Here is a 19,092-nt window from a genome sequence, read left to right on the forward strand (position 1 = left end):
GTGTGTGTGTGTGTGTGTGTGTGTGTGTGTGTGTGTGTGTGTGTGTGTGTCTGGTTTTCATTGGGTCAGAAAACATGCTAGGATTACACTGATACCCTGCTGAGTATCAATGCCCACTGACTGTTTAATCAAATCTTCACATAGATTAAATCACTGGTAGCTGTCTGTCTTCTAAAATTTCTCCTACATTCTGTTCTTCACATTTCACTGTTATAAAGATGCTCATTCTCCTTGCTTTGTATTGGGAGAAGAGATACTTAAACAGGGAAATTTGTAAGACTTTAAGGCTGTGCATTTAAAGCTTAGCCCCAGATTTTTTACTTCAATTTATAGCATGTTAATTTGGACAGAGGTTGAATCTCCATTGTCTTACTAAAACTAAGGATATGAAACATCTAATACATGTCAACACCAAGCGATGAAAGAATCAGATACCTGACATTGTGTTTGGTAAATATTGGGCATGTGATTGTGATTAATTCATTCCAATATTAAGACGTTTTTCTGGGATAGCCCTTACTTGGGTTTAGATTTGGAAAGGAGAAAAAGAGAGTGGCTACAGCAAATGGAAACACTTTTCCCTCTGTATGTCAGAAGAGGGATGCAGATGGGTTACAGAAAAAGATTCACACATTGAATTTTACCCGCAGGCTGCAGCTTGTTGCTTGCGGCTCTCCTAGGTCTTCTTGGCCTTTTCCAGGCAGGGATACAGAGCCATGATTAACTGTTTGCCTCTCACTGGACTGCATCAGGAAAAATTTAGTAAATGACTATGCCAGGGGTCAAAGCAGAGGCCACAGTTTCATATATCTGGAAGCCTGAAATGTTTCCTTTTTAGTAGGGTACGATTCTTTATAAGTGACTTTTTAATTCTGTATAAAATATTAGCCACGTATGTCTCTTCACTGTGTTGTTGCTTCAATTACTGAGAAGTACTGAGAAGCTACAATGGAGTATGTTCCTTTAGGCTCTGTGCTTATGCTTATTTTTTAACTTCTCAGAGATGGCTTGGCTTAGCTATCTTATGGGACCTTTCAGAAAATTCCATAGGATATAGTATAGAAAAGTAACTTAGAATATGTAGAGTAATATAAGTGTAGAGAACGTTATTAAAGAATCTTATTAGATTTTTGTGGATAATGTTTGCTCCCCCCCCCTTAGTAACTAACTGCCCAGGAGTATTTTCTTTGGCTTACAGCATTTATTTTTCCACATCTTTTTATGTGAAATAATTACCAAAAAGACATTGTGTCTCTGTAGAAGACCCAGAGGACTCTAATTTAGGTGATGTTTTCTCTACACTTTCATATGATGTAAGTAGAAATGAGAAGCAATCATAAAAGGTTCAGTGTAAATTGTTTTGGGAACAGACAGATCAGGATTTATCATCCAGTTTCCATTTGTTATAGATCTGTAATACAAAGGAGAGCAAAATCCCCTTGCAGATTAACGAAGGTGTCAACAGAGATTCTCATTTCTCAAGTGGAACCCTTTTTACACTGTGGTAACTTTAGGAGTCAGGTCTAAACCTCATTAAACTTACTGTGTGTTGTACACATACAACCTAATTCAATTCTGTAAAAACAGGCAAATAGGCCGTCAATGTAAATTAAATCCAAAAGCAAACAAGTGTCGCTATCATACTATGTTACCTTAGCATTTGTCTTATAAATGGAATAGTGAATTAAACTGTTAATTTCAGTAGCAATATTAGAAAAACAAATCCCAAGCTGTAGGAGTCACAAAGAGGAGAATGTGAGTTACAGTAGGCTCCAACCTGCCTCTTTCTGAGGTTCACGTTATGGTCGACATACTTAAATTTCCCAAAACTATTTTGTCTACATTTCCCATCTCCGAATTTACATTTGGACTCCATTGCTAAGCTTCTTTAAAGTGTTCTTCTCACCATGACCACGGACATGCCAAGTACGCCAGTGACGGCCCCTACTCAGCACCTTTCAGAATTTAAAGCTTTCAGAGTCCTCATGAGGGCGCAAAAGCACCACACATTTTAATTAATGAACCCAACCTGCCGACCAGTTGCCCCCTCTAGCCATTCTGTCTACACTGCCCCCTCCTGTCAAACATTCTGAACTGCAGTCAAATTCATCTATTTAATATTGTTTATGTCAGTGTGGCTGTTTCGACTTATAAACTTTGGAATTTTATGTTTAGTTCCTTTTTCGAACCAGAGGACAGTGTTCCATCCCTTAGTATTTCACTGACATGAACCTTTCCCAAAGACTGACTTCTAGCCCCTCTGCTCACAGTAAATAATATTGTTATAGGATTAATGGATGCAGCTTTAACACTATGTTCCGCAGTACTGTTGCTTGATAAAAAGATGACTCATCCTGCTAACATATACTGTCTATTTCCCCATACCCAGTGCAATACTTGGAACAAAGTATGCACTCGACAAGTTGTTCAATAAGTGTTTATTGAATGGAGGACCCTTGGTAATAAAAGGAAGGCAGTGTATCCTCTGTCATCACAATGAGTTTTACCGCACTCCTGATTCTTTTAAGGGAAAAAATAGCCTCTGATAATACCTTGGAGGCTGTGCATAGTTTACACTTAATAAATACCACTGAGTTGGGGTCTTTTGTTATTTTCATGTTCATACAGTTAAATCTGTTCTTCATCATCTATAATGAAGATGCGGTGATATGTACTATATAATATGACCAAGTAAATTACTAAACTCTAAGAGAACAATTCACATAATTGATGTTTCAGTCTTAAGGACTGTCCCATGTAGGGAGGGGACAATGAGAATCTGGACAAGTAATTTGGCTCATGCCACTCACATCACACTTTGGACATGTAAAAGGGTCAGCCGGTAAGCTTCTTTAATTTGTTTTATGTGAAATACATATTTTAATGCCAATTTATCCCTCAGTAAATTATCCCCACAACTAGCAGCAGTATGTTTTCCTCTTGGTAGTGTGTCTTGTGACAAGGAGTTAATTAACTCTCTCAGGCTTTCAAAGTCAGCTTTTCCAATGGAGAAATAATTGAGAGATGCAGAAGGTATCTCTTAAATTGGTGAAAAGATTCAGTAAAATGTCTGTTAACTTTTATAATATGTCTTTTAATTATCTTTGGAATATGTGAAGATTTAACATGTGCCCGCTGGTTTGAACTACCACTGGAACACGCACCACTGCTATGTCAGGTGGTTTTTTAATTAATTTTATTAGTAAAAATACCAATAAAGGTGCTTAGATCCGTTTGTACCACCAATGGTGCATGGCGCCCGATGGCACGGTCATGCATGTACCGCTGGTGATTCAAGATGTCTGGCATACATATTACAGCCCCATCACAAACACGTTAATGACTCTAAGATGAACTCCAAGCCATGTTTTCAGCTTGTGATCCTGGGCGTGGCTTTTCTGGAGGACATTGTCCAGAGAAAAAGACCTTAAGAATCTACCCAAAGCCTCCTTTCCCCATTGTTCTTCTGATCTTTCCTGTAGCCACTTGTAAATTACTGTTCTCTAGTCAGATTGCTATTTTGCTCTCCTTTGAAGACCTCATTTGAAAACCTTACTTTTTCTGTCCTTCGTGCCTGAAACTTATTTCCCCAGATAGACCAGGTAGTTTCCTTCTTGTCTCCAGTAAGTCTTTTTAAAATACCACCTTATCTGTGGGATCTTCCTTGGCCACCCTGTTTAATCTTTAATGTCTTCCCCAACTCAAATTGCTCATCTTGCCTTTCTGTGTTATTGTTCTCCACAGAATTTGCCTCCAACATGCCATATATTGTAATTATTCATTTTGTTTGCAGTTTGACTTTCTCTTAGCAGTATGTATTTCTGGTTTACTACTATTTAACAGAAACCAAGATGTCCATCTCTGGATAAAAACAAAGAGATTTTTCATAGTAGAATTAAAAGCCAAACTTATGAACACAATATGAAGTTAATAGAATGTGGTTTCTTCTGTGTATTTCTACCCTATACCCAGCTTGATTTAGTAATCTGTAAGCCTCACAGATGTAGAGAAAGGAGATCACTCATAGGTTAAACATAGTGTACACATTCTCCAAACTAGAAGCTATAAGTGGAGATTAAGCAAATGAGTAACATCTGTCCTTCACTGGAGCAAGAAGCCTGAGGAATAGAATATATTATGCACAGTTGGATAAAGGCCATTTATAATGAAGATTGTGAGTGTTCAGAGACTGCCTTACAAATACTCTGATTCTGGTGTACTTATGAAAATAAGATTTGAAAATAATTCTGCAAAGTAAATGGCCCATTGATTTCTTTTGCTTTTACTCCCTTAATGCAACAGGAAACAACTATTAAGTGTCAGTTATTTCTGTTCTAAATGCTAAACAGATATAAAAATAATTCATAGAACTTACTTTCAATGCATTTATTTAAAGTTTTGTATAATCAACTGTTTAAAAGCAATACTCTTAGCTTGTCAAATCCAACTTATTGCCTACCCAAGGTCAATAATTTTTTAATCAGTATAACACCACTTTTCAAGATCTTTTTTTTTTTTTCTTGGTACCAGGTATCAAACTCAGAGCCTCATGCTTGCCAGGCAGGCACTGCGCCGCTTAAGTAAATCTCCAGTCCCTTCCAGACCATTTTTTTAGACAGGAAAGAAGTTATAATAGAATGTATGTTTATTTGTAATCATTGCTCAATATGTCATTTTTTGGTCTTGGTATCTTTAAGGAAACATATAAATAGGTGCAAGATAATGCCTCAGGGAGCCTCATGTCGATCCTGTTCAGGTAAATTGATATTAACATTTTTATAAGTGATATCAATGATATTCTTTTGTTAGAAAATCCCCTTTCCATATATAGCCCAAGGCATCACTTCGTGAGCAGTAAATGTATTCTCTTCAGAAGTTTGACAGTGCTGAATTGGGTAATCCATATTAGAAATGAAATAGAAAAAGGACTGCAAAGCAGATGCTATTGCTGCAGAGATACATACATGCAGCAGCATTAATTTCAGTGCAGTGATAAAACACACACCATATATTTGCTTATATCTAAGTAATACGCACAAAGTACTGCAAAGCTATGAAGATAAGGTCATATGTTAGTTCATGGTCATATATTAATGCAGGGATTAGAAAAATAGCTCTGTATTTTAGCATGATCATAGACTAGAGTTTACAATGCATTTATAATACACTGGAGTTTTTTCAGCCAATTTCCATAATTTTAAGAATATTCTCTGAGACATGCTACATAATCCTTAGGAAAATAGCTACAATTAGAAACCATTATATTACATGACTGGGGTTCGAAATATCCTATCTACTTCAACCAAACTCTTCAAAGCTAATTCTGATCAATTTGGGTCAATACAACTAAAGAGAAAATATTTAAGTAGGTTATATTTCTGAGAATGATTATCAGGGATAAGGTTAGTGAATAAAGTTACATATCTTCCATATTATAATACTTCTCTCTTAATAATACAAGTTTTTCCTGTGTCTAAATACACTTACCCAGTGACTAATGAGCAATCTTTTTTAGGTGGCACTAAACCATGATTTATGAACAAGGTAGTTATACTCAGCTCAAAGAGATCTCACTCAAGAAATTTAGAAGTTACTGAGATTGTTATTGTGTGCAGAAATGCCAAAGTGCCTAAGACAGAGCCTTCTGGGGTAGGTGCAAGTTTTTGTGGAAGTCGGGGATTTTTAATAGTCCGAAAAGGATGACATCAATACCAATGAATAACTTGTCCCCTTGTAGCCCAAAAGTCACTATATATTACACAGTGGATACTGGTGGCTATGTTGGGCCATCTGTAGCATAAGTAAGCAAAGGAGAGAGAAAAATATCTCCATATAGAAAAAAATTTTAAGTAGTACCTGGAGAAAAGCAGTCAAAAAAGAAAAGGGGAGAGTTAAGTAATTAAGTGACTTTCAGAAAACATGAATTTGACTGGAGCTCATTCCTGGTTCTTCAGTAATATAAAGTTATTTTGTACCAAGTGTCAACTTTTCTTTGAAACTTCAGTCATTTTCAGAGGCCCTACATTCAAAGGACTTAAAATACATGATTAAAATAATGAGAATTCCTTATATGGAAAAATTATTTGCTTCTCATGAGTAAAAAAAGTTGGAAAATTAAAATCACTTATTTTTTTTCTTATTTTTTTCTCATTGAGTTTATCAATACATTTTAGGTATACAGTACAGTTACATTCATCATTGGGAACTTGTGCCTTTACATGACAGGTCTTGCTTCTCATTTTATTCCCCTTGTCCCTGCCCTCCCTTTACCCCCTCATCCCTTCCCTTTTTACAAACACTTTATTTCCATTTTCTTATTTTCTCATGTTTTTTTCTTTTCCTTTATTACCTTTCCCCTACCCTTCCCATTTCCCCTTAGCCCTTTTCTTCCTATTTCACACTGTCAATTATATCATTAGAATCTTATGTACTATTATAATTTTTCACACCAGAGAAACTATTTGGTATTTACACAAGTGTAACTTATTTATATCATTTAGGAGTATATCCTCAATATGTATCCATTTTCCTATGAAGGATTCTAATTTCTCATTCTTTATGGCCAAATAGTAGTCCATTTTATACAAAAACCACATTTTTATCCAGTCTCCAACTGATGGGCAAATGGGCTGTTTCCAAGTTTTAGCTATTACAAATTGTGCCGCTATAAACATAGGTGTGCATATATCACTATGATATGATTCTTTTAATTGTTTTGGAAAGATACCCAGCAGAGGGATGGCTGGGTCAAATGGAACCTCTAACCCAAGCTCTTTGAGGTATCTCCATATTGATTTCCACAGTGGTTGCACCAGTCTGCACTCCCACCAACAATGGAGAAGGGTTCCTTTTTCCCCACAACCCCACCAACATTGAATCAATACATCAAGAATAACTATCCAGAGATAAAGAAAGAACTCCAGATTTACTCACCTACGTCATCTTTGACAGAGGAGCCAACCATCTTCACTGGAGGAAGGATAGCCTCTTTAATAAATGGTGTTGGAAAAACTGGATTTAAACCTGCCAAAGATTAAAACTAGACCCTTATCTTTTACTATGCACTAAACTAAAATCCAAGTGGATTAAAGATCTAAATATTTAAAAAAGAGTTACTAACTTTGCTGGAAGACAATTTAGGCATAACTCTCGACAATGGCATAGGAAAAGACTTCATGAACAAATCCTCAGTAGCACGGGATCTAGCAGAAAGAATCAACAACTCGTATCTCATCTTATTAAAAAGATTCTGCACTGCCAAAGAAACCATTAACAGAATTAAAAGACAACCTACAATGTGGGAAAAAAATTTTACCAACTGCTCCTCAGACAAAGGACTATTATCTAGAACATATAAAGAACTCAAAAAAATCAGTCTCCCCAAATATAAAGACTCGATTCAAAAATGAGCATCTGAAATGAACAGACATTTCTCACACAAAGAAGTAAAAGCAGCAAGTAAATGTATGAAAAAATGTTCCACATCACTGATCATTCAAGACATGCAGATGAAAACAACCCTGAGATTTCACCTCACCCCACAAAGAATGGCTGCTATCAAGAAGTCAACCAATTTTTAAAAATCACATTATTTTATGTGCTCTAAATACATTTTCTGTCCTCAAGATCTAGGGATTTTGGATGTAACAATGTAGTATTGTTGGGAGATGTCATTTATTCATGTATCACAGAAACACATAGGTAGGACAAAAAGAAAGATTCTGGTAGAAGAAATATCAAAGGATTGGAAATGGCAATTATAAACCTCCGAATCTAGTTCCTGATTTGTATTGTCATGCATTAAGTTCACAGCATATTTTCACTTATTTAAAGAAAGGTAGTACAGAATAAAATGAGAAGGGCAACAAAGCAGATATCCTAATTCATTTTTAATATAGATGTTATGGCCTTCGAGAAAAGATAGAGGTCCTGGTATATGTATATGTACAGTTATGTGTTTGGGGGTTAGTAGTAATCAAGTCTCTGTTGACCTTGGATTTTATAATTTTTATACCCTCAATGTATGAAAGTTTCTGTTGTAACATGTTGTCAACACTTGTTTTAAGATTCATTTTTGTTTATCTACAGTATAGAAGTTTTAAAACAAGATGTCGTAGGACCCATGTAGGTAGTTAAGGGGTCCCTGTTTTGAAGCAAATCAACATTCCCAGTATCTTGCATAGCTATGCATGCATAGATACATGCATTTGTGTTGTTTTCGGTAAAGAGCAAATAAAATCTCATGTAAAATGAGTTCCATATATAGTACAACTTTATTTCCTCTGTAGTCCTTTTATTATGCATTAGATCTCTAGACTCCTTCATGACTCATATCTGCCACTTCATAGCATCCAACGTACATCCCTTCAGTTTCTCCATGCCCACATCCCTAGTAACACTGCTTTGTTGTCTACCTCTGTATTTTTTTATTTAAGATTCCACACATAGAGGAGACAATTCAACAGCTTTCCTTGCATATCTATTTTGTTTCACTTAACATAATGTTTCCTTGGTTCATCGTGGCAAGGAAAATGGCAAGATATATCTATATCTATCTATATCTATATATCTAGTTAGTTATATCTACCTATATCTATAACAGTTTCTTTTCCATTTTAGCCAGCCTAATATGTATGTAGTAGTTTAACATTGTGTGTTCCTCACTTTTCTGTCACTGGGACAAAATACCTGATATCCACAACTTGAAAGAGAAGCTTGTTTGGGCTCAAATGGAGAGTTGAATCCATTGTTGGCTGGCCTCAAGGAAGACATGGAATGATGCAAGGGCGTGATGGAGGAAAACTGCTCAATCCACAACAGCCAGGAAGCAGAGAGACAGGAAGAGCCAAGAGGGCACCCACAAGTGCTCCCTAGGGACCCACCATTTCCAACCAGGCTCCACCTCCTCAAATATTCAATTATGAACTCATGAATTTAATGCACTGATAAGTATAGCACCCCACAATTCCCCCATGAGGTAACACTTCCCAAAAATCCCACTTCTGAAGAAATTAGACTTTTGAGAAGACATTTTAGATCTAAATTATAAAACGCTATAATTTTAACTTGTATCTCCCTGAGGGCTAGGATTGTATATTGGTCATTTATGTATCTTCTCTTGTAAAATTCTATACATCTTTTGCCTATTTTTGTTAGTTTCTTTGTCAATTATTGAATTATAAAAATCTTTATATTTTTTTCAAATATATACAGTACAGATTTTTCCCAGTCTGTGATGTGCCTATTTTTTAATGATAAACTGATGTTATTAATTTTTATGAAGTCAGTTTATCATTTTTATTCCCACAGGCAGTGCTTTTGATGTGTGCTTTAAAAAATATTTACCCAACTCAAGCTGATTAAGACATTTTTTAATGTTTGCTTCTGGAAGCTTTATAGTGCTAACATTTACCTTTAGGTATATCATTCATAATAAATTAAATTTTATGTATATGATGAATGAGGAAATGAAATTTTATTTTTTTGTACTAAACATTTCCAGTTGCTTTAACACCAATTTTGAAAGAAAGTTTTGTTTTTGTTTTTGTTTTTGTTTCTCTCCAGTAATGTGATTTGGTCTCATAATAAAAATGAACTTCATTTATTGTGTTCAGAACTATTTCTGGAAATTATTTTCTCTTGATATATTTCATGAGGATTGGAACATTGGTGTAAGTCATAGGATCACATAGAGTTAAGATATTCACTTTCAGGACATCCTTAGCTGTTTTACCCACTCAACTTACATAAAAGTTTTAAAATACTTGTCAATCTCTATGCAAAAAAGTAGTCCACAAGAATTCTGATTAAGATTCTATTAAATTCTTCGATCAGTTTGTATATGATTTGCATTTTAACAATAATACATTTTCCAACCCTAAATATGTTATGTTTTTAGGTTTATTTAGATCTTACAAATAATTATCTTTCTAAAATACTGTATTTAATAGTGAAATAATATCCACATTTTAAAAAAAAACAAAAAAATGTTTGTCTATTGGCCTGACCTTTTCTGTTGTGGAAGATTTTGAAAATGTAATCTCAATTTATTTTATGCATATAGGGCTAAGCTTTTCTATTTTATTTTGCATCAGTTTGGGCAAGTAATACTGGCCATGAAGATTTTTCCTTTCCCTTTTTCATAAGTTGTTGGACTTATTGGAAATTTTTAATTTTTTTTTTTGTACTGGGAATTGAACTCACATCCTTGCACTTGTGAGGCAGGCAGTGGAACCACTGAGCTAAATACCAGGCCCTGGAAATTTTTAAATTTATCTTTTTAAAATTTTTAAGATTTGTAGTGATTCCCATCCTTCATTCTTGAAACTACTAATTTACTAATTCATGTAAATTTGTTCTCTTCTTTGTTCTGTTTTCATTCTCTCTTGCTCTGACTCCTTCTCTCCATATCCCTCACCCCTTCACCACCTCCCTCCACCCTCTGTTACTTTGCTAAAAGACTATTCACCTTACTAAAAATTTTAAGTTTTTGGATTTAGTTTGAGACTAAAAACTAGTACATGGCAAAATTATATTGTGCTTGAAAGCAGTTGTTGTATGTTTAAAATCTTTTTAAAAACATTTTCACGGTGAGCTGGGCATGGTGGCTCACACCTGTAATCCCAGCACTCCGGAGCCTGAGGCAGGAGGGATCACTGTGAGCTGGAGATCAGCCTGGGCTACATAGTGAACTCCAGGTCAGTCTCAACTACATAGTGAGACCCTGCTTAAAAAAAAACTCACAGTGGTTTTGAATCAAAAAGGTGTTTTTCACCTGTATAAGAAAAAATGAAGCTATCATTTTATTTAGGGAATTCAAGAGTTCTGAAAAAAAGTTCATTTCTAAGTGAAGTTTAAGAGCTGCAGATCCAGCAATACTTCTATGGTAAGTACCCAAATGTAGTAATATTTAGCTGGATTCCAACTAACTAAACAAAGGATGCACAAAATCTTCCAATGAAAGAATGTTATGAATTTATGATCTATGCCTTGCCATGCACTTCAAATATACTGTAATTCTAAAAAGGATGAGGGAAGAAAGCAAAGACAGAAAGAGAGAGAATAGAAGGAATAGAAGGAGAAATGGCATAGTAGGAAAAGATCTAGCTGAAATGTGGTCCGACTAAGGAAATAGTGACAATGATCTCATTAAGAAAAAATCCAAACTGTCAGGCTGAATTTAATGTATCATCCCATATGTATTAGAACATCTATTCTCAGTCATGGTCAGTTTGGGCCCTTACTCCTATAAAAAGCAAGCATAAAATTATTCCAATGAATGAATTATTGGCTTAAAACTTTCTTGTATGAATCGAATTATCACTGCATCTACGTTAGTTGAACTTATACTTTATTGTCTATGGTTGCTTTGTACCACAAATTGTCAGTTGTACTCCAGAAATATACCCAAAGGTGTCTATCCAAAGCAAGTTTTTGGTTACTGTTTGTTTTGTTGTGTGACCTGTGGTTTTTCATTGTTATTCTTGGCATGGTTCTTTGAAATGGGTATCACATTTAAAGAAAATGCGCTCTGTATGTTGGTATATTTTCTAAGGCCCAAAGCACTTAGGCTCCATTCATGAAGTCTGAGGAATACAGCTTACAAAAGCCTGATTTTACATTTTTATAGGTCTCAGCTTTAAGGAGTTTTTTGCATATCTTGAGTATAGCTTTTTCTTTTTAATAATGAGCACTTGCTCTTAATTCACGTAGTTCCTTTGGTTAAAAATATTTACATGCTTCTTTTGCTTTAGTATAAAATATAAGAAGTTAGTTAAGACAAGTATAATCAAAATTCAAGAGCTGGTAGCAAGGTTCCTAATAAATGTATGAGCACAAAGAAGCAATAACTTTTAGTCAATTTTAGTTTTGGGTTGTTCAACTTTTGTTGAATTTCAGCAGTTCTTCATGTATTCTGACCACAAGCTCCCAGTCGAGATTGGCAAAGATTAAAAGACATTTCACACAGACATACAAATGGCCATTCACACATGAAAAGATACACATCTTAAGTAAATAGAAATAAAAATCATAATGAAAAATAATTTCACACTGGAATGGCTATTAAACACAGAGGAATCACAGATTTTGGCAAAGATGTAGACAAATTGGAACCCTCACGTGTTGTTGGAATATCACATGACAAAAAAGTAAAAGAAATATTCACACAGCTGCAACACAGATGAATCTTGAAAACACTCTGCTAAATAGAAGAAGCCAGACTGAAATGGCCATATCCTCTCTGATTTCATTTATACAAAATATCTATAACAGGCAAACCCAAATATGAACAGCAGACTGGCTGACAGAATGGTAGCAGCCGAGAAGAAGCGTGCAGTGAGCATTTCCTTTTGGGGTAATATATGTTCTGAAGCTGATTGTTGTAAGGTTCACAACTCCGTGTGTTCACTAAAAATTGATGAAATTACACATTTTTAAATGGATAAACTTTATAATATATGAATTATATCTCAGGTTTTATTTCTTTATTTTAAGACAACTGACTGCCTAAAGCAAAGTGCAGCCTACGGACAAGTCCAGGCCACTATCAGTGTGAAGTAGCTGTACCAGAACAGTTAGGCTCATTCGTTTCTGTATTATCTACAGCTGCTTCGGAGCTACGTACAACGGGAAAGTGGGCTGCCTGTGACAGGCGTTGCATTGCTCTTAATTTCTGACGTATTTATTGCCCGCTGTTTACATAAAATACGTGTCTAATGTGTGGTATGAAGCAAAAATGGAAACTGTTGCTGTGCCATCTATAACATAAAAATGTTAAGAGCGCACAGGAGGGAAGAAGGGAATTATAGTATATGCTTGTAAGATTATTTTAAAAGGAATCAGCAATAAATTAACCACAGAATTTTTAGCAATTGGGAACATTAGAGACCTTATTTAGTACTACCATGAGCATAATTTTATAGGACAATTCTGAGGCCATTATATTATTTCTGGATTGAGGAAGAACAAATAAATATGTGAAGAGAGCATCCTCTGGGGTGGGGAGAGCTGAGCTTATGGCTTGTTCAATGGTCACGGCGTCTGATCAGTCTTTCTATATAGACCAGCGCCCTGTGACTATTACAAGTTTCAGTCTTTTTTGCCATCCTCCCGACAGAATTGTTGGGAATCTGAAGGCATCTAGGTGGTGAGAAAGTGAAACAGTCACATTTCAGAGACTCCTCTCCTCATTTTTGCCTTTTCGCCCTTTCTCGCTTCTCTTCCTTTAGCAGGCAACGATCTCAGGGAGTTTGTATCTCATAGGTTAGATGTTCATTTGTTCTCCACTCGGAACATATTGACTAGGTGATAGGTCACGAATGAATTTTGCGGACCATTTGCTTTTTTGCACTTTGAATTAATGGTGATTTTTCTTTGCTTCTGTAATCTAAGAGAATGTGTACGGAAACACCCAGAAATTCTGATCTATTAAATGTCAACTTGCTATAGTAGTGATAGAATTAGCTATTTTTCTCTCTCCAGGAAAAGTCATTAGATGTTATGACTTTAGGACCTTTCCTTCTTCTCTTATGTGCACAGTAGGATTTCTAGAGAATTGTTATTAGACACTAAAGAAATGGCATTGGGTATTTCTTCCATGGAAACCTGTTCTCTGTTCCGAGGTTGTCCCCTAACCTTGAAGGACTGGCAAACAAATAGTTGGTTACAAAGGGGCACGGAGGAAGATGGTGGGGTTGAGAAATATGTCTTGGTTGTTACATAAATATGCAATGTATACGTTTGTTTAAACTATACACTTAAAATGGGTGCCGTTTATTTGACATAAATTAATATTTGATCATTAGAAAAGTATTTAGGAAGAGCGAGTGAGGTTTGTGAAGACTCCGTAAACTTCCCCAGCCAGGAGTCCGTTTCCTGCTGAGAAGTCAGCCCCATCCCAGCCTTTCAATGCTCTGGCGCGCAGCTCCCTTATGCACCTCTGCAAAGCCTCTGTTCTCGAAGCTCACCCGTCCCCACAGCATGCCTGCTCAAATCTCTCTCCTCTTCCTCATACTGTTCTTGCAACCTTCTCGACAATCCTCTGACCCATCGGGGGTTTATCCCCGCGGCCCCGGGAAAGCTCCTTGGCCCCTCAAGGAGGAGTCTATGGTAAAGCTTAAACCTAATGGTTTTATTGCTGTCGAACTTTTATATATCTATTTCCTTTTGTTTGTTTGTTTCTTTGAGACAGGGTCTCACTATGAAGTTGAGACTGATCTGAACTCACTGTGTAGCCCAGGCTGGTTTTGAACTCACAGCGATCCTCCTGCCTCAGCCTCCAGAGTGCTTGTATTTCAGGCATGCGCCACCACACCCGGGTTCTATTTCTTTTTTATTACTGTGACTGCACGTCTCGTTGTTACAACCAAACTTTAACCTCCTCCATACCTTGTGTCTCATTTTATGGTCCTCAAATGTTCCAGTACTTTTCATATGGCAGGCACTTTCTCGTTATCTGTTGGGTGATAAACTGCATTCTATAAACAGCTTTGTACTGCATGGAAGTTGAAGATGCCAAAGAGCCAAAGACACATTGGTTCAACTTTTACAGATGAGGAAGGTTGATAACTGTAATTAGGAACAAAAGAGAAACATAATGAATCAATTTGATAGCAAATAATAGCACAAGGAGTTTAGCAGGCTTTTTTTTTTTTTTCCCGGATGGTTCAATGCGATAATGTAGATGAAGAATGATGGAGCAATGGATAAGAGTATTGTAATTACAGTGTGCTCAATTTCATCATATTAATTTAGAATCTTTGGCATCTATGCTCCACAGGACGCAAAAAATGATGAATGTTGCAAATTACTGCTTTCTATGGCAATGTGGGGGTATTTTTTTTCAACTGATTTTTTTCAGTGGTTAACACAGGACCAGCAAATTAGTGTCACTGAAGTGAATCCTTTCCAATTTAATTATATGGGATAAAATCATGAAATCGAAACCAATTATTTACAAAACACAATTTATAATTTTCAAAAGATTGGATAGAAAAATATTTCACATAAATAAGTGAGTTATACACATTGGAGAATGGAAGTCATGAACAAAATTGGATGTAGATGTGTGTTACTCGTAATGCTCTCATCTACATGTGTCTATCTATTTCTATCCATCTCCCCGTAATATAAAAGGAAAGCTGTACCATATAATTCAAGGTGTATTTCCTAAATGCCTATTGTCTTTCATGAGTGTATGAGCTCCTCTGATTGAAGTTATCAGGGAGATGGAACTGCTTCAGTCAAGAAAAGTCAGTGCATGAAAAAAGTGAGTGCGAAATTTTAATAGGGGATGAATCTGGGGAAGAAGTAACCACAGTGATTTGAAAGCCTAAAGAAGAGGCTGGAGAGGTGAAATGACGCAGAAGATATTCCTCAGTACTGGCACCTATAAATTTTGTCCTATCCTGATAGTGATTAGGTCAGATTTTGGTAGGAAAGTGCTAGCAGAGGGAACAGAATGAATACAAGAATGAGGTACTATGATCTCATAATTGTTTAAGCAAAAATTTTAAAACTCTATCAAGTTCCTTTTGCAAATTGAATTCCACTGATTTTGGCCACTGAGAAACACTCAGTTCTTTATTATAACTATTGACAATCTTTAATTATAAGAATAACAGAAAAATTATGTCTTTTCTTTTATATAAAATCACTAATTTTCCTAATGCACAAAACTGGATGATTCAGGAAACCAAATATGGTAGATTCTTGTTAATTTTATTTTTAGTTAAATCACAATAACTTGTATAAAAATGTATCTAATACAAATGCAACAATATTGTGATGGTAGAAGCAGAAAACTTTCTTAGATCAGTTGGTAGATTCTTCCATTATATGAAGGAGTGTATGATTGGATGTAGCTCTAGGGCTAGGGTGCTCCAGAAGTACTGTATTAAACTTAGAAGTTAACTAAATTATTACATATCATTCATACTGACATTTAGTACATCCCATAATACTGACATACATGTCAAACACTTGCCATTTTATCCAAAAAGAAGTTTCTGTTAAACTAGAAAATCTTTCTGAGTAACACCCTTTTAATTTAACAGAAACTAGAAAGCTCAAGACAAATACCAGTTAAATTTAGTTTTTACTATTGGGAGATTTCTGCGATTTTTTTCCAAATATTTTACATTTATAGTTAGCTAACTATATTGGATACAGAACCCTTGACATATAGGGTCACCGTATAAAGTTAGTAGAGTATATGTAAAAGTGACTTTTTGTCTAAATCCAAACAAGTTAGTGCTTTTAATTCCTCACTAAAGAACCCACATTCCTGATACACCTTTGAAAATTATTTCAATATCATGATCTAACCTTGCACAAATTTCACATAATTGAGTGTAGCACAAGGAAGGAAGGAAATAATATATAATACAGAAGAAATAAATACATGATAAAGAAATAATAAGAAAACACACAAGTAAGAAGTGGGTTTTTTTGTATTCAGATGATAAAATTTTTAAAAGTTCTAACTGGAAAAATTATGGAATAAAGAGATAAAGCTCAAATAAAATCAGAATGACTGAAGAGACATCACTATAGATATTTCAGAAATAAAAATATGATCAGAGAATATTATGAACAGTAAATGACAAAAAAATTGAATAACCTATAGGCAAGAAATAACCTTCCATAAGTGAATAAAGAAGAATAAGAAGCCACAATTGACCAAAAACAATAAGGAGATAAATATTTTTTAAATTTTTGAAACAGCACTAACACTAAAGACTAAAAACTGAAGACCAGGTTGATTTACAAATATTTAAAAAACACCATTTCTTCTTAATTAGTCCAAAAGACAGAAGAAGGTGCTTTAACTTTCAAGCTCTCTCTGCTGCTGTGATGTTTGACTTTCAATCTCTTTCTGTGTCATGTGAGTTTTACCTTTTTTGGTTAATGAAATTTTCATAAGATTAAAGATGATTGTGTTCTTCTTTGGTGGATCCTGTCTTTGAGTAGATAAGAAAACCTCAGAAAATGTGTTATCCAGCCACTCTGATGAACTCATTTAATGAAGCCAGCATCACACTAATACCATGTATGGAATCTAAAGTTTTCAGATTCTTAGAAGTAGAAGACAGAATACTGGTTGCCGAGAGAAACACAGTGTGGGAGGGACGTGGAAGATGTTAGGTAAGGGATGCAAGGTTTCAGTTATGCAAAATGGATAAAGTCTGAAGGTTGAATAGCAGCGATATAATTATAACAATAGTGATTTTTAATTGAAATTCACAGTGATTATTTGAAATGTATATCAACATTCAGATATTACACAGCATACTTTAACCACATGTGATTTTTATTTGTGAATTATATTCCAATAAAGGTGAAAAATGACAGGAAAATGTGCTTTTCCCACGTCTAAAATAGTATTCTTAGTTTATGTATGTATGTACTTGTTTGCAAATGGCTCTTCAGATTGTAATTGGGGGTGGTTGTTAAAAATTAACCACCAAATCTCAATGGTGTAATTTAACAAAGTTTGTTTCACATTCCTGTTACAAGGTTAGTGTGCAATGGACTTACTATACAGAGTTAGTGTGGGGTCTGCTTTCTTATAGTTAGGCCACCTAGGATCCTGGGCTGTCAGCATTCAGGGAAGAAGAACTGTAGGTGCTGTAAACAGCTCTTAAATGCTCATGCTCACAGCTACAACTAATCATGTGTGACCCCTCCAAAAGAGAGGGTAAGAAATATAAAGTGTTATATCACATATTTACTGGCTGGTACTTTCTGTCATTAACTTTTGTGGATAAATCAGGAATTAGTGGAGTTAGAGATCTAACACAATTTTAGAGCATGCTCTACGACAAGAATTCATTGTTCAAATATTATCATTCAAGGGAGGCTTGGAAACCACAACAGAACACTTATTCAGATATGGCAAAATTTTTTCCCAGAGAGGCATGACCAAGTACAACCTAGATCTGAGACTGAGACTTTATAGTAAATTCTGCTGTTTGAATTAAGGAACAACTGTAAACCAGCCTCAGAGATACATATGGATAGCACTATAAGACTCAGGCTTTTGTTGATCTGTAGCATGCTTTGTGAGCTAACCCATGTACAGGGTGAAGTAGGTCACTTAGTAAGAAAATTCTGAGTTTTTATGTTCCCTGCATAAGGTTAATTCTCACACTTGCCTTCATTAACATGTTCTCATCTACTGATTTAGATAAAAAATTAAGCCTTTCCACCCTTTATTAAAGTTTTGTTGCAATTTCACTTTCTGCTGCAAGCCAGTACATCAAAAATATATTTTAAGTGGTTGAAATATAAAACTTTTTTTTCTACAATCTTAGTAATCTTATACATAAGTTGGAGAAGAAAACACCCAAGAACAAAAATATTCCTATGCTTCTTGGAATTAAAACTATTTTTTTTCTTTTTATTGAGTTTATTGGTACAATCTAGGTATACAATACAGTTACATTTATTATTGGGATCCTGTACCTATACATGATAGGTCTTGGTTCTCATTTTTTCCCCTTGTCCCTGCCCTCCCTTCACCCCCTCCTCCCCTCCCCATTTACAAGCACTTTATTTCCATTTTTTCAATTTCTCATATATTTTTTCCTCTCTCTTATTACCTTTCCACCACCCTTTCTACTTTTCCTACACCTTTAGCCCTTTACTTCCTATTTCACATTATTAATTATCTCCTTAGGATCCTATGTACTATTATAGTATTTCACACCAGAGAAACTATTCGGTATTTTAGTTAAAGACATCTCTGTATGAACATTAAAAACAGGGACTCCTAAAATAAAACTAAAAAGGAAAGTAAAAGAGAAAAGGCAACAATGTAAGATTAAAATAATCCTTAATTCTAAAGATGAAAATGGTCCTGGAACATATTAAATTGCTTCTTGCTCTTGTAGTCTTATTCTTTTTTTTTCATTATTTAGAGAATACTTTATTAGTTTCTCTAATCAAACCCATATAGATATAACCTTACATATTTAAAACAGTGCATTACCCCATTACAAATGGAAAAAAAATTAACATTTCTAGATCAATATGGCTGTCAATTTCTGTACAATGCCAACTCAACACAGTAAATTGGGATAACTTTTCTCA

General features: G+C 35.1%; 1 long non-coding RNA gene across 1 annotated transcript in view; it reads right to left on the minus strand.

The window, feature by feature from the left end:
- Positions 1-14,554, minus strand: part of LOC104849686 — a 17,448-nt gene extending 2,894 nt beyond the window's left edge. Inside the window, exon 1 of the long non-coding RNA XR_776834.1 lies at positions 14,389-14,554. This is a non-coding gene — a long non-coding RNA (uncharacterized LOC104849686). The remainder of the gene's footprint in view (positions 1-14,388) is intronic.
- Positions 14,555-19,092: the final 4,538 nt, after the last annotated feature.

Source organism: Fukomys damarensis, unplaced genomic scaffold (genome assembly GCF_012274545.1).
Source record: "Fukomys damarensis isolate Sample0158 unplaced genomic scaffold, DMR_v1.0_HiC HiC_scaffold_29, whole genome shotgun sequence".
Taxonomy (NCBI): Eukaryota; Metazoa; Chordata; class Mammalia; order Rodentia; family Bathyergidae; genus Fukomys; species Fukomys damarensis.